Below are 17,347 nucleotides of genomic sequence, written 5' to 3'. Positions count from 1 at the left end.
AATTAAATTTATTTATTGGTTTTGTAGTATGACGTAAAATTACTTTTTCTTTATCAAGAGTTCATTTTCCTTGAATAGAAGAATATAAGGCAACATATGAATAACTCGAAACCTAAAAACATTTAGTAAAAACTAAATCCTACTCTCTTACCATCACCTAATTTTCCTTAAATAAAAATGACAAATCAACTCAAGTTTGTGGATAATAACCTCTTGATTGATAGCTAATAATTATAATAGGATTCCCCCTCCAAAAGACAATAAGGTAAATATGCTACACAAATCTATATGTATATGTTTTAATTTAAATTTCAATAAAAATGTTTTGATAAGAAAATGAACTTGTCAAAAAAATAGTGAATTAATATCAATATTTTTTTAATTCAATTTTTGTAAAAATCACATTGAAATTGATGCGTCAAGTGTTTCGAACTAGCTAGTGTGGTTCATCAATCATCAATGCTAAGATGGAAAGTGATCCCATCGTGAAAAGAAAAAAAAAGAAAATCGATGAATATAAAGATACAAATGAAAAGTAATAAGAATACATAAATAATAATAAATAAACTAATATAAGCCAAGAATAAAAATGAATAGAAAAAGAATAAATAATTGTAATAATAATAATAAATAAATAAATAAATTCATAAAAAATTTGATGATGATGATGATGATGATGATGATGATGATGATGATGATGATGATGATGATGATGATGATGATGATGATGATGATGATGATGATGATGAAGAAGAAGAAACTAATATAAACCAAGAATAAAAATGAATAGAAAAAATAAATAATAATAATAATTGTAATAATCATAATAAATAAATAAATAATTAAAATTTTTTTATAAAAAATAAAAAACCTAATATATCAATGTGGTGGTGGTTAATAACTTCCACTGAGACCAAACTTTGGTTAATCGGACCTAACAAAAAGAAATACAATGTATATGAAATAAATAAATATATTTAACACAAAACAAACAAATATAAAAAACCAAGAAGTAGTAATATATATATATATATATATATATATATATATATATATCTATATATATAGTATAAAAATAAAAATAAAAAAATTAAAGTAAAATAAATAAATTACAATTTTTTTATCAAAAGAAAAAAGAAAGTAAGAAAAATCTTAAGAATAAAGGGTAGGGATCTATGGTCCTTACTCAGAATACTTGGCTTTCTCTAGATCTTGATGGCTTCCCTCAACTTTTGATGATGGAAAAAGAAAATTAATAATGATTTTTTTATTACAATTTTTTTAAATAAAATTGCAATAAAAAAATTTAAAAATATAGATTTTTTATAATAATCTTACGAGATATGGCATAAGCGAGTGGGGTGATATTTAGCCTTGAATAAAACATATAGATCCAATATGCCTTGGGATTACACATTGCTACCAATAAAATATCACCCTTGAATAAAACATAGAGATCCAATACGCCTTGGGATTACACATTGCTACCAATAATCAAGCTGGATTTTTTACTCTTTGGAGAGGATTATAATTAGCCATTGAAAAGAAATTTTCAAAACTCATGATTTTTTGTGATTTAGTAATTGTAATCCATCAAGTATGGGAAGAAAAAATATCACATAACAATAGTCTCCCCCTATATTACATAAGATTGCGATCCAACTTTATAAATTTGAAAAGATTGAATTCACTCATGTCCTAAGGCACTTAAATCTTTCAAGCGAGGCATTGACCGATAAAAGGACACGTATGGATAAAAGCATTTTAGAGTTGAATAATAAAAAATTCTCTAATACCCCATTACTAGAACACCTTTATATGGAAAAGAATAAATAATCAAGAGCCCCAAAAGGTCATTTAATCGTATTGATATATGAGGAAATAGGTGTTTGGGAGCTCTTGACCATGGCTATGAATTCATCTCTTTGTTTGATGAAGGTCTTCATGGTTCAGTGACAGACATTTACTATCACGTTCTGCATGGCACCCCTTTAGTACTCTTGCTCAAACTTCCTTCACATATGGCACATGATCTTATCTCAACAAGTGCTCAAGTGTCCATATATTCTCTTAAACGGCATCAGTATTGGATTTTTAAAGGACCGAGATCATCAACTCTATGAACTCATTCATTTCGCCTTAGGTTTTCGTTAATTCTTCCCTCTCTCGATATCTATTTAAACTCTTTACAAGAATTTCGAAGCAATTCAGGATCGAGCAAACCAGTCGCACAATTAATAGCCACAAGGAGAATGTACATCAGTCGAGGAGGAAATGACAGTCTTGGCTCAAGACTCCATAAGGCTTACATAATGGTAAGAAAACAATATTCATCTATGCCGAGGATAACGAGAAAAGGAGGGTGTCATGCCACAATAGACTTGGTGATTAGAGCCAATTTTTGTGCACTGACACAAACACCTCCACTTTAGAGTCAAGTTTTATTGAGGTGCACTCTCCTCATGGAGAATATAGGTTCTTCTTCCCATGATAATGAGTAAGTTGACATTAATCTTCTCTTAGACAAGATACTAGAAGTTATGGAAGGACTTATGGGTGTTTTCAACCAGCCAAACGAGGCAGAGGAGAAGGCGCAAAAATTCTATTAGACCTAGAATTGATGCAAAGTAAAACAGAGTGGTTTCAAACTGAAATTTGAACTAAGTTGGTTGTCATGAAATGCAAATTGGTTGAGATGGAAGAGAACTATGCAACTGGAGTGCACTTGGTGAATGCAAATGTTGAAGCAAGCGAAAGCTAAACATGGAAAAAAGGAAAGTAGGTCCCAGGTCCAAGCGACATGTTTGACTAATGAAAAATGTCTGGAAAAGAGTATGGAACAACACGCTAGTCATCTCTTATTTGAAGTTTTTTGTTTTAATTTGACTTATGTAAGTTTGGTTTATTCCAAGGAGTCTTTTACGTAGAATATAATAGGCATCTCTTTAGTATTGTAGGAAAAAATTACACAAAAGCAAGCTCCATATGTTTTGGATTTTTGAAGGTAAGATCAACATGGATTTGGATGAAATATAACATGGATATAGATGAAATATGTAAGAGTTCTCGCCTCAAATATAGCTTATCTTTTTAATAGAAAATCCCTAACTTTTCCTTTGAATAAAAATAATAAAATTATGAAAAAATAATTTTTGTAATTTAACTTTTATATTATAAATTTTGTTCTAATTTAAAAAAATTATTTCACTAAGAAATTTATAACTCTTATGTTTATTATTTTTAACCATTATTTTATAATCTTTTTTAGACTATCAATTTTAATCCTCAATTTTCCTCTAATAAAATGTTATTTTTTTTTTTTAAATTTTGAATCTTCTATTTTTTTTGTCTTCTTTGACCAAAATAAGCACTTTAAATTTAAAATTTGATAATAAATAAAAAAAAATATTTGCCTTCCAAAACAACTAATAATAATTGAAATAATAAAAATGCCACAATTGTATATAACCCACCATCCTACCACTCTTTGTAAAATACAAAAAATTCCCTCTTTATATACTTTATATCACGTTGCCTTCAAACATTTTATTTACCTATTCTAATAAGATGTGTTGAGAGATGTTTTGGTACTTTATATCACGTTGCCTTCAAACATTTTATTTACCTATTCTAATAAGATGTGTTGAGAGATGTTTTGGTTAGAATAAAGGATTCTCGCTTTATAACCTACCACTCTTTGTAAAATACAAAAGATTCCCTCTTTATATACTTTATATCACGTTGCCCAAAACATTTTATTTACCTATAAAATAGATGTGTTGAGAGATGTTTTGGTTCGAATAAAGGATTTTTGCTTTATATACTTTATATCACATTGCCCAAACATTTTATTTACCTATTTTAGTAAGATGTGTTGAGAGATGTTTTGGTTAGAATAAATAAATAAAGAATTGTGGAATAACTAAATGATTATGTTAGATAATTAATAAAGAAATTAATATACTTCCTATCACATTGCCCCAAATATTTTATTTATTTATTTTAGTAAGATGTGTTAGAGATGTTTTGGTTAGAATAAATAAATAAAGAAGTGTGGAATAATTATTTTTATTTCTAATGATTATAGTTGAATTATTACTAAAGAAATTAATATATTCTATTGCAATATACTTGATGATTGAATTATCAATAGAGTGATTAATATATTTAACACTAATATATTTGATTGGAGAGTAATAATTAGATATAACAGGAATAAATAATAATAATTTCTATGGTTTAAGTAATTATAAGAAACAAAGATTATTATTAAGGAGAAACTAAAAACAAAAAATTACTTTGTTCATTTTATTTTGTCTTATTTCTTTTATGATAAACAAGTTTTATAGAATGACCAAATTCTGCTTACTAATGATTACATTAATTATTATGTTGTCTTGGCAGAATTTTACCTTGTGACCTCCCATTAGTGAGGTGCTTTAGCAACGGGAACTCAACCAATTGAGCTAAACCTTGAGGCTTAATTTGAATGTGTTTTTATACTAATGTTTTGCTACATATGCCATTTTTTGCATTGATACTCTTAGATATAGGCATGTGGATGTATTTATGACTTTAGGCATCTTATGCATTTCTTATTCTCACTTACAATTTTTTTGATTGATCGTCTTTTATTTTCTTGTTTTTATATATAAAAGAGTTTCAAAAGACACAACAACAAAATGATTTTATGCAATTGATTTACATGGATGTGAAATCTAGCAAGTACTAAAATGATTAAAGGATTAAAATTCTACCATAACATTGCCTTAGTTTCATTGATCTCACTCTTATTTTTTGTTCATTTGGTTATCTTTTATTCATTAATTACAAATATAAGTTTTGAAATATCTAGTTCCTATATTAGTTTGAGGCCTTAGGGATGAATTTCAAACTCTAAGTTTGAAAGATTTGACTATTACCCACTCCACGTTTTAAAAAAGTGATAACAAAGTTCATTTACAAGAAAAGATTTTAATTCAAAATTAATGTATGTGATTTAGATAATATACAAAATATATAAACAATTAGCATTAATCAAAAACTGAAATGAGGGTTGAAAATAAAATTGAAAAAATAACCAAACAGCTTGTAATTGCTCAAAAACACGCATGAGAGAGTTTTAAATAACATAACTATATATAAGTACCCTCAACCACTATATTCCACCAGTAAGATGGGTGCATGTGAAAAGATAAGTTATTTACTAATAAAAGTAAATAATATATATTTTACATACCCGTCATGTACTAAATAATAATCAATAGTTTTCCATACACAACAGCCATGTAGTTTTCCCAAATTTTTGCGATTTTCTATATCAGCGAACCAACAGGGTCACCTCATTCAAACAATTCAAACTCGATTGATTGAAATGAATTTAGCGTGCAAAGGAGACATGATTTATTGAAATAATATTGGTCCACAAAAGGACAATTGTTACTTGACTTTATTAATCCTCCAAACGAGACTACAAATGAGATTTGACTTACTTACTTAGCCTCCAAACGAGACTCCACTTAGAGCTTCACATGTTACAGTAGATAGCTAAGCGTATCTATTCTCACGCTCAGGAGAACGCATTGATTGAATATTTCAAATGTCATGGGAGTCGAAATGGGGGGCGCTGGGTTGGACTTGTGGCACACATGAAATGGCAAGAAGCCCCATATATATACCGGTTTACGAACATGTTGTTGCTGTTTATGTTGATGCAAGAGCATTTTATTCCGGTTGAAATTGGTAAAAAACAATCGGAAGGAATTATATTTTTTTATTTTATTATTAAATTAGTTTTGTGTTAGTTTCAACATCAAAAAGAAAGTTTGATATGAATGATGTTAGGAAAATTATGAAATATTATTTACTTTTGTGGATATAGATGGAAGTAGTTTTTTATTAAGTCTAGAAAATAGACTAGATTTGTAGAGGAAAAATATGAGGAAAGCTAAGACTTTTTGGAGAAAAATAGGGAGCTTGATTCTTTTTTAGAAAATTATAAGTCATCCAAATTTTAGGAAATTTTCCTCAAATGATTGTGAAGTGGAGCTTCCAAGCAATGTTGTTATTTCCCCAATTTTTAATGTTATAATTTGTTTTTCTTTCATGGAACGGGAAAAGTCTAAGATGATGAGTCTTCCAATGAAGTAGATAATATTGTTGAATGGGAACAACAACTTCGCAAAGCAACTCCAAAGGAAATTAAAGGCCTATTAGATCTAGACGTACTGAAGCAAACTAGAGGAAAATAGTACTTTCAGTGTTTGGTGAAGTGGAGAAATCAACCATTGGAGGATGCTACTTGGATGAATCTCGCAAAGATGTCAAAGAATTGCACAAATGTTCAAGAGTCCGTGGACAATTTATTTCCCCAGGAGTCTGATGCAGCAACATCAAATATTTCTATCAAATACGGTTAAAAAAATTGCAAAATTGTAAAGATATTTCCCTGAAACTATAAATACGGATAGAGGAGGTGTGAAAACTATAATAATATTTTCTTGAAACTATAATAATATTTTCTGTGTAGCCCTTATTATTATTTTTGTGCCCCTATTGTCGCCATATTGTTATTATTGTGCCCCATAGAAGCCCACTATTGTTATTTTTGTGCATTTATATTATTATTGTTAAGTCGGCTTTGGTCATATTGTGACCTCTTAGACTCCTATTTATAGAAAGGAGGTCTTGTCATTTGAATCATCCAAGAATTTTTTATTTGTGTAATGTAAAGGAGGTTTCCCCCTCTACGAGGCTGATTTCTAAGTTGTTAATCTATCTTTTCTATCTTTTTGTGAGCTGGTTCCATAACATTTGGTATCAGAGCTTTGGATTCTAGGGTTTCACTACTCCAAACAGGTCATCGTGGCATTTTCACTATAACTTTTTCCTCCGACGTTTTAGAAGATAAAACAAAAACCCATTTGAGCTGAAATCTCTTTAAACCTCAGATCCGAATTTCAGACCTTTTCTCGCTATATTTGCAGAGATATGATCCAAGGAAGTTAGGGTTTCTGTAGGATCTTGAATTATATTTCAAACAGGTGACCTGGGGAAAATCATCAAAACTTATTTTCTGAGCATCATTTTAAAATTTCGTAAGAATTTACAAAAAGAGCACAGCCTGTAGTTTTCTTTGTATCCGTTTCAGGTCCTAAGGTTGAAACAAGGACATGTGGCACTTCGTACAAGTTCTCTCTACTGAACTAATCTATAATCAGGTCATCGTGCGAGATTTGGCATAACTCTTCCTTGGAGAATCATATCTTGATCAAAATTGAGGGGTTAGAAAGAGGACTTAGAGGGCTACCACAGGAAATAAATTTCAAACCTTGGAGTTCCAAAATTACAGAGAGACATCAGGTTCAATATCGAGCTCCTACAAAGTGAAAAAAGGTGTGTAGTTTTTTTAATTTTTTGCATAAGTTTGGCTTGAAAAATTAGTTTGAAGGAATTGAAAGGGCATAGTGAAGAATTATTATCATTAATTGATGCAACGAAGAAAGAAAATGGAAACACCTAGTAAGCAACCTAAAATCTCTAGCATGACTCATGAAGAAGAGGAAGAAATGAAACATGATATATAAAAATTACGAGACCAAGTGCAACAAAATTCACTCTCACAAAAAGTAACATAAGCTAAGATGGATGGTTTAAAAAAAGACGTAGAAGCTAAGATGTATGGCGTGGAAGCTAAGATGTATGGTTTAAAAAAGGGCGTGGAAGCTAAGATGGATGGTTTAAAGAAAGGCGTAGAAGCTAAGATGAATGACGTGGAAGCTAATATGGATGGCGTGGAAGCTAAAATGGAGGGTTTAAAGAAAGGTGTGGAAGCTAAGATGGAATATTTGAAGACAGATTTGAAGTTTCTATAAGAAATGCTTACTAATGGTGAAAGGGTAGTAAAGGAAACTCATGATGAGAACAAAATAAATGTCAATCATTATTTCATAAACTCTAACGTTGGATCAAAGACCCACCATGTTCCAAAGATCGATATGAGGAAGTTTGATGGCATGGATCCCGTAACATGGATACTACAGATGGAGCAATATTTCGATCTCCATAATGTGAAAAACACACAAAAGGTACGCATTGCAACTTTATATTTGGAACCAAATAAGTTTGTATGGTATCGATGGATTTTCTCTCGTAAACAAATTGTCACTTGGGCAATTTTTACGGATAAATGATAGCACATTATGAGGATACAAAAAACAACACTTTTTCTAGCCAATTGATAAATCTCAAACAAAAGGGTTTAATGATGGAGCACATTGAGCACTTCCAAAAATTGAATATAAGGGTAAAAGATATTACAGAGGAGCATAGGATTGATGTGTTCATAGGGACTTTAAAGGATAACATCCAACATGAGGTTCACCTTTGGGAACTTGATTCATCGGAGAAGGCATTCAAGTTGGCAAGAAAAATGGAAACCAAAATTATGGCAACAAGGAAGCCTACCACTCATAGTTATAAAGATGGAAGTGTTGCTGCCCCTAGCCTTGCACAACATACAAGGTTGACATCACAACAATTGGAATAAAAAATGGCAAAAGGGCTTTGTTACAATTGTGATAGAAAATACACTAAAGGTCATAAGTGTGCTGAGAAGAAATTATTTTACATAGATTGTGAAGAGGAGGAAGAAAAGGAACAAGAAACGTCAAAATAAAAGGATATACACCAGGAACAAACCCTAGATAAAGAAGAAATGAATCCGACCATATCTTGTAATCCATTGGCTAGAATTAGCACTCCTCAAACTATCAAGATAGAAGGGCATGTCAAGAAGAAAAAAGGTAATAGTGTTGATTGATTCGGGAAGTACCCATAATTTTATTCATTGTAAGATAGCCAAGGAATTGAATTGATTCCTATATCCAACATGAGAGTGTCAAGTGATGGTTGTAAGTGGAGGAACCATAAATTGCTCTAGAAAGTGCCATAATATCAAGCTTTCCATGGGAGAATATGTATTGAATAACCCAATGCTTTCCATTCCAATGGGTGGTGCTAATGTTGTACAAGGAGTCTGATGGCTACAATCCTTGGGTACAATAGCTTTTAATTTTCAAGAACTTTTCATAAACTTTTCCTCAGAGGGAAAGGAAGTTGAATTAAGGGGCATCGCAAGGAAACTGGGAAAGATAATCAGCTCTAATGGAATGACAAAGCTTCTAAAGTAAGAACAATCAGGAATAATTGCACAATTATGTTCACTAGAGGTTTCCACATCAAACTCATCTATTTCTCCAGATCTCCAAAAATTCTTGGACAATCATTCCAAGGTATTTGAGACTCCCAAAGGTCTCCCACCTATTCGTGATCATAATCATGTTATTCATTTGATTCTAGGAAGTGTTCCTCCAAACATCAGGCCTTACAGATATCCTTATGCCCAAAAGAATGAAATTGAACGTCTGGTTGCATAAATGCTAGAGGCTGGTATAATTCAACCTAGTCAAAGTTCTTTCTCTGCTCCAGTAGTATTGGTTCACAAGAAGGATGAATCATGGTGCATGTGTCCAAATTATAGGGAGCGCAACAAGCTCAATACTAAAGACAAATTTACCATTCTTGTCATTGATGAATTATTGGATGAATTGCATGGAACAATTTACTTCATCAAGTTGGATCTTCGTTCAAGATATCATCAAATAAGAATGAACACTGAAGACATTCCGAAAACAACATTTAGAACTCATGAGAGTCATTATGAATTTTTGTTCATGCCTTTTGGCCTGACCAATGCACCTTCTACATTTCAAGGTTTGATGAATTCCATTTTCAAACCCTTCCTTAGAAAATTTCTATTAGTATTTTTTGATGATATACTAATCTACAACAAGTCTTGGAAGGAGCATGTTTAACACGTTGACAGGATTCTCAAACCATTGGAGGAAAAACAATTATATGCAAAAGGCTCCAAATGTTTCTTTGGAGTACAAGAGGTGGAAATTAATATCTGGGGCATATTGTATCTCATGAAGGTGTTAAGGTAAACCCTAGCAAAATTAAAAGCATTAAGGAATCGAAAATTCCCACATCCGTAAAGCATATGCGAGGATTTCTCGGGTTGACATGGTATTATCACAAGTTTGTTAAGAATTATGGGAGAATAACAACACCTCTAACAACATTATTGAAGAAAGATGCATTTTCATGGACTCCAGAAGCAACGAAGGCCTTTGAACATCTTAAAGAGGTAATGTGCCAAGCACCAGTCTCAGCTACACCGAACTTCACAAAAGCCTTTATTGTGGAATGTGATGCCTCATGAAATGGAATTGGTGTTGTTTTAATGCAAGAAGAAAGACCCATTTATTTCGAAAGTCATCCAATCAAAGGAAAGTATTTACACAAAGTTATTTATGAGAAGGAAATGTTGGCAATACTACATGAACTTAAGAAATGGCGACCCTACCTAATGGGAAGACACTTCAAGGTAAAACCGGATCATGATAGCCTTAAATACTTTTTAGAACAAAGATTATCTTTAGAATAGTAGAAAAAATGGGTCACAAAGATGTTGGGTTATTACTTTGAAATCATCTACAAAAAAGGGAAGAAAAACGCTGTGGCCGATGCACTCTCAAGAAAGGATGAGGATGTGGAAGCATTTCTTTGCACCATTTATATTATCCCACCAGATTGGATAAACGAAGCAAGGGATGAATGGAAGAATGACGAAGAAGTGTGGGAACTCATTCAAAAGATAAAACAAGATCCCAGTATATCTGATACATTTAGTTGGAAAAATGATTCGTTATGGTACAAAGATTGGTTATACCTATGTAAGAATTCCCAACTAAAACAAAATATTCTTAGGGAATTGCACACCTCTCCCTCAGGAGGGCACTCAGGATTTCTAAAAACTTACCATAGGGTTAAGAAGGATTTTTTTTGGGATCGCCTTAAATCAGATATTCAAAAGTTTGTAGTGGAATGTTTGGTTTTCCAACAGAATAAAGTTGAAACAATTAAGACACCAAATCAATTACATCCTTTATCCATTCCAATCCAATGTTGGGAGGAGGTTCCAATGGATTTTATCACAAGTTTACACAAGTCCGAAGGAAAGAGTGTTATCATGGTGGTAGTTGACAAACTTACCAAGTATGCACACTTTTGTGCATTATCTCATCCATTTAAAGCGAGTATAGTTTATATTGCATTTATGGAAACAATTCAAAAGCTACATGGAAACCCAAAGATTATTGTAAGCGACAGAGATCCCATTTTCACCGGAAATTTTTGGACATAATTTTTTTCTTGTCTTGGCACTTAGTTAGCTCATAGTTCCTCTTATCATCCTCAATCTGATGGGAAAGCTAAGTGTGATGCAAGAAAGTGTTCCCTCTGCAGACAGAGGCAACCCCTCTAGCCTAGAGTGGGTCTAGTCACAAACAAGGAAAAATCAAAAATAGCTTTCCTTAAATAGTTCAAGTTGGAGGCCTACCTCAACCGGTGGTCGATGTAGTTCTGTTGCGCTGCTCCAGCTTCCGCTTCCTTCTTCTACTGAGTAATCAACCTGAAACAATGCAAAGGAAATACAACAAAGTACGTAACCGGAACAACAATGATCTATTTACCCACAAAGTCAAGAAGTCATGAGCTATCTAGTACATTGCATACAAGACATAGGAAAACATCATTGATTGCATTAATTATGAAATAGAGTAAGCTTACAACCAAGGTCTTGATGTCACAAGCCTTCTCAAAGGGATCCAACCAGCATGTTCCTCAAGCATTCACTCTTGAAGATGTATCTCCCAATACACAAGTCTCTCTCACTCACAACTTTACACAAGATAAAAGGCACTTCACAACCTTCCTCAAGCTATCAACAAACCCACACTTGTCACACTCACACCAGCTATCTAGCAAACTCACAAGCACTAACAGCAACACTCCAAAGACTAAGGATTCCAAGCCAGTAGCACATAGCAATGGTGAGAGTTTAAATAGGAGAAGGAGTCTCCATGAAAGGTGGGAATATGAGCTTATCTCCAAGGAAGGTAGCACAAATGACGGAACAACCATGCCAGAGAAAGGAGGGCAACATAAACTAGGTGAAAAACTAGGTCTAGAGCCATCTGGAAGGCCGAATGTTGGAACAAATTCGCCCAAACTAGATCATCGCGGGCACATAACTGTTCTGTCGCGGTCACATCGCTATTACATAATGGAGATAGTCAGGTCATCGCGGGAAACCACAAGAGATCGTGGCGCTGGCACATGAAATTCGACCATTGCGGGAATCACGTGTACTTCCGTGATGGCAGCGCTTCTGGACTGTTTTGGAGAGCCCTTCAGTGCGTTTATTTGGCCAACAGATGCGATGATGCATAAACCTTTGGAAAAGTGGGTCATTTGGCAACATCAAAGAGCACGAGCATGAATGATTTATGACTCATGACACAGTAGGAAGACTGGGATGAAGGCAGTGACAAATTACTGTGTAACAGATGCCCCCTAAAGTATGAAGCCCGAGAGAGAGGGAGGGGTGAAATGTTTTACGAAACTGACTGAACTGGAACACCATCTGGAAGAACCTACACGCAAGTACAACTGTCATCTCTGATGATGAAGTACATGTAGTCTAGGCATGGGCGCAGCCATCCAAAATACATACGAAATAGGCCTGTGGTATGGACACATCCATCCAGCTAATGAGACCATGATGATGATAAAGGTATGGCCGCAGCCATCCATGAAGACTCAGGTATGGTCACAGCCATCCATCAATGAGTCATGTAATCATAAACCAATCCACACAGCTCGAACATGTGTAATCTGAGTTCGGGGTCTTAAACCCATCCGATCATAGTACAGATCCTAACATGCGAATAGACGTGCTGAGGTCGAGCATGATAGAACATCACTTGATTACCAGTCAATGATGAAAACCGTTAACAAGCGCGAGAGAAACCATCAATAATGCCAGTGGCTCTCAAGGTACTCTCTAGCAAAATCCATGAAGTGTGAAAAAGGAGTTGAAGTCGAACACTCGTGGAATCACCCAATCGACAACCAATGATGAAAGTCGACCGTCAGGTGCGAAGAACTTTCCATTGAGGCATGCAAACTCTAAGGTACCAAAGGGGATCTCTAGATCAATCTCCTGGATAATGAGCTGAAGTCGACGGGAGACGACCCGTTGTAGGAGGGACATAATGTTTCCCCCATCAACGACACGAGATAAGGAACAAGTGGCAGATGGCGAAACAGAGTATCAGAGGAGAAGACAAGAGTGTAAACTGCAGAAGGATTATACTCTTGAACATATCGGCGACACGACTTCGGAGGGTGGTGGCAGCATTCAGGCACCAAGGGATCAGAGGCTCGAAGGAGACGGCATGAATCGAATGGAATGAGGCTACAATGATAACCCAAACCCACGGAAGGCCAAATGACGATGTATGGATGTCCCAACCTGACAAGAAGCAAAGTTTTCGATGTTCAAGAGTGACTAGCTGCCATAGACAATCAATGATAAACATGTTTGAGTCCAACCTAGTAATAGTTTAACGAGCCCTAGGAAGGAGAAGCTCGAGTCTCGTCATGGTCACGATCCCAATGTCGTCAGGATTTAACGAGTCCGACATAGGTAAAACTCGGAGTCTTTTTCATGTTTAGAGAGTTTGAAAAAGACACGGAAAAGAAAACTCCAGGGGGGTCCTTTTTCGTAGAGTTGTGTCTCTCGAGCCTGAAAAAGTATAAAACGATACTCGAAAGAACTACCCGACCATTACGATCGAGGAGTACTTTTCGTAACTAGTGACTTCGACCTGAAAAAGTAGAAAAGCGGTCGGAATCACGTCATTTCGTAATTGATAACGAGCTTGAAATGACAAAGCCCGGCAATATTTTCACGTTTATACAGTCGGAAAAGAGCTTAAAGGCCATCGCCTCTTATTACCTTTAACAAGTCAAGAGGAACAACTCGGCAATATTTTCGTCTTTAAACGGTCAGAAAAGAGTTGAAAGCAGACCTCCATTTTTATTCTCTTTAATGAATCAAAAAGGGAAAAATACTCGGCAATCTTTTCATCTTTTACGAGTCAGAAAAGAGCTTAAAGGTGACTCATCCTAGAGGAATGAGTGGTATAAAGGGTAGCAATTGGTTCCGACAATGGTGGGACTGCTCAAAACATGTAATGGTCAAGAGGCTGGCTAATAAAACCACTCATCGTTGCGGTTCCTCAGGAAAGGAAAAACAACCAAGTGAAAGCATATGATTGGCCAAAGAGATGGTGGCAATGGAATGAAACAACCAAAGCTCATCTAGCAGAATTTAGCAGATAAAAACGACAATCACGACGTGTAAATTGGCTATGGGTTCATTTTTACACAAGCTTGAACCATGGAAAACTTTGCTTGGATTCGGTTTCATGTTTACACAAGCTTGAAACAAAAAAACTATGCTTGTTATAAGTTCGCATGCCCCCAGCATAATGATGAGACAAGAAGAATCTGATGAGACAAGAAGAACATGAGCATCACAGTAATTTGTCACTGCATTCATCCCAGTCTTGAGTCATAAATCATTCATGCTCGTGCTCTCTGATGTTGCCAAATGACCCACTTTTCCAAAGGTTTATGCATCATCGCGTCTGTTGGCCAAATAAACACGCTGAAGGGCGCTCCAAAACAGTCCAGAAGTGCTGCCATCGCGGAAGTACACGTGATTCCCACGATGGTCGAATTTCATGTGCCAGCGCCACTATCTCTTGTGGTTTCCCACGATGACCTGACTATCTCCATTATGTAATAGCGATGTCAGCATGGCAGACCAGTTATGTGCCCGCAATGATCTAGTTTGGGTGAATTTGTTCCAGCAATTGGCCTTCTAGATGACTCCAAACCTGGTTGTTCGCCTAGTTTATGTCGCCCTCCTTTCTCTGGCATGGTTGTTCCGTCATTTGTGCTACCTTCCTTGGAGATAAGCTCATCCTCCCACCTTTCATGGAGACTCCTTCTCCTATTTAAACTCTCACCATTGCTATGTGTTGCTGGTTTGGAATCCTTAGTCTTTGGAGTGTTGCTGTTAGTGCTTGTGAGTTTGCTAGATAGCTAGTGTGAGTGTGACAACTGTGGGTTTGTTGATAGCTTGAGGAAGGTTGTGAAGTGCCTTTGATCTTGTGTAAACTTGTGAGTGAGAGAGACTTGTGTATTGGGAGATCCATCTTCAAGAGTGAATGCTTTAGGAACATGCTGGCTAGATCCCTCTGAGAAGGCTTGTGACATCAAGACCTTGGTTGTAAGCTTACTCTATTTCATAATTAATGCAATCAATGATGTTTTCCTATGTCTTGTATGCAATGTACTAGATAGCTCATGACTTCTTGACTTTGTGGGTAAATAGATCATTGTTGTTCTAGTTACATGCTTTGTTGTATTTCCTTTGCATTGTTTCAGGTTGATTACTCATTAGAAGAAGGAAGCGGAAGCTGGAGAAACGCAATAGAACTCCATTGACCACCGGTTGAGGTAGGTCTCCAACTTGAACTATTTAAGGAAAGCTATTGTTGATTTTTCCTTGTTTGTGACTAGACCCACTCTAGGGCTAGAGGGGTTGCCTCTGTCCGCAGAGTTGTTTTCAGACTCGGGAGAATCTGATGAGACAAGAAGAACATGAGCATCATGCTCTTCCGAGACAGAGTGATCAACAGGTGGTGAACCTAAGTCGACACTCGTTTCGTCTGGAATAGGCGGAGCACAGCCAGGCTTGGAAGAAGGAGGACGGACAAGAGAAGATTCTATGTCAATCTCTTTGTCAATGGAGGGAGGGTCTAAAGAAAGCCGTCGATAGCCAATGGGAAGTTGGGGTGAAGAAGTTGTAAGACTTTCCAAAACGGCGGAAGCTTTATCCATGAATGGACAAAGGTGAAGGACATGGTTGCCTTCACATAGCCTACAAGGGAATCGAATCTTCCCGTCCTTCTTACCATTTCCAGTTGCTAGGATAGCATCGCCTTGAGCTTCAGAGGATGATGAGGGACGAACTGGATCGTGAGACCATACTTCTAGTATCCTTGGAATTCCAATACAATCACGAAGAAGATGGTCACCCTTGCATAACTTACAAGGAAACTTAACCTTCTCCGGAGGAGCAGAAGGTGGTTCGACCTGGGATGGACTCGGAGCAGTAACTGCACAGGTGGCCTTAGATTTATCGGAATTCTTCTTCTTATTCATCTTCTTCTTCTTCTTCTTAGGCTCTTGGTTACTTAATGTAACAATTTCACCAGGCGAAGGAGGAGAGGTGGAGGAAGAAACAGGGGAAGAAGGCGTAGGCTCGACCTTGGAATCAACATGTCTTGGTTTGGACGAAGGAGACGGTGGAATAGGAGTCATGACACTCGGGACCATCGAGGTTGAAAACAATGCCACAAATGTCGCAAAGTGATTAAATTTGTCTCAAACAATGTATTCACCATGAAAATTGTTGATAACATCCTTGAAGAAAATGAGGAAAACTTTCCATGAAATAATTATGAAGATCTTGTCAAAAAACGTTTTTTGTGTTGGGTCAGGAAAAAGGTATGATTTCTCTTCATAAATTTCTTTATTTAACATTCATCCTTATACGATTATCTCTGTTTATAGATTAAAATAAGGAAAATATTGGCTAAAGTTGGATGAAAGCATTTGGTGACAAAATAGGCAAATCTAGCACAAGAAACTGATTTTTTGCTATCTTTGTGTGCAGAAGATGCGGACTAGGCAAAAGCCATTCAGTTGACAGAGTAGCACGAGGCCATAAAAGGGAAACTACAGCGTCTTTGGTAGACAAGGCAATGGGAGATTAGCCTGAACAATGTTATTCTATCACATGATCAGATTATGTATTACGAAATCCTTTGGATTCCCTGATCCTGAGGATTCACTTTTATCTAGTTACTCTTTTATGTTATATATAGGGCCGAAAGTCAAATAGAGAGAATTCATACTTTGATAATCTGTAATTATTCTTTTTGAAAACATATAACACTGCTATCTCATTGATGCTGTAAGCTGTTACTTACATTAATGAAAGAAGGTTGCGTTTGATACATATTTATATTCTGAGTTCTTATTAAGTGGAGGCTTCTGGCGACTCTGGGCTCGATCACGAGAAGTTCTACTGCTTCCTTGTGTTATAATCTTTCTATTTAGTATTTTCTATTTGATTAATGTTCAGGCATTGGTTATTTCATTTATTTTAAGGATTTGCGATATTAATTCATACTGTTTTTCAATTAGATTCAGAGTGAAGCCATGTGACATAATTAAGCAACGATTTGATTGGAACGAGTGAATTAGTGCTAATAGTAGATTGTTGTTCATTTTGAGTGAT

Source organism: Pinus tabuliformis, chromosome 4_1 (genome assembly GCF_031772625.1).
Source record: "Pinus tabuliformis cultivar Carrire ecotype Pingquan chromosome 4_1, CPIR1, whole genome shotgun sequence".
Classification (NCBI taxonomy): domain Eukaryota; kingdom Viridiplantae; phylum Streptophyta; class Pinopsida; order Pinales; family Pinaceae; genus Pinus; species Pinus tabuliformis.
The sequence above is the reverse complement of the archived record's forward strand: the minus strand, read 5'-3'. Positions refer to the sequence as shown.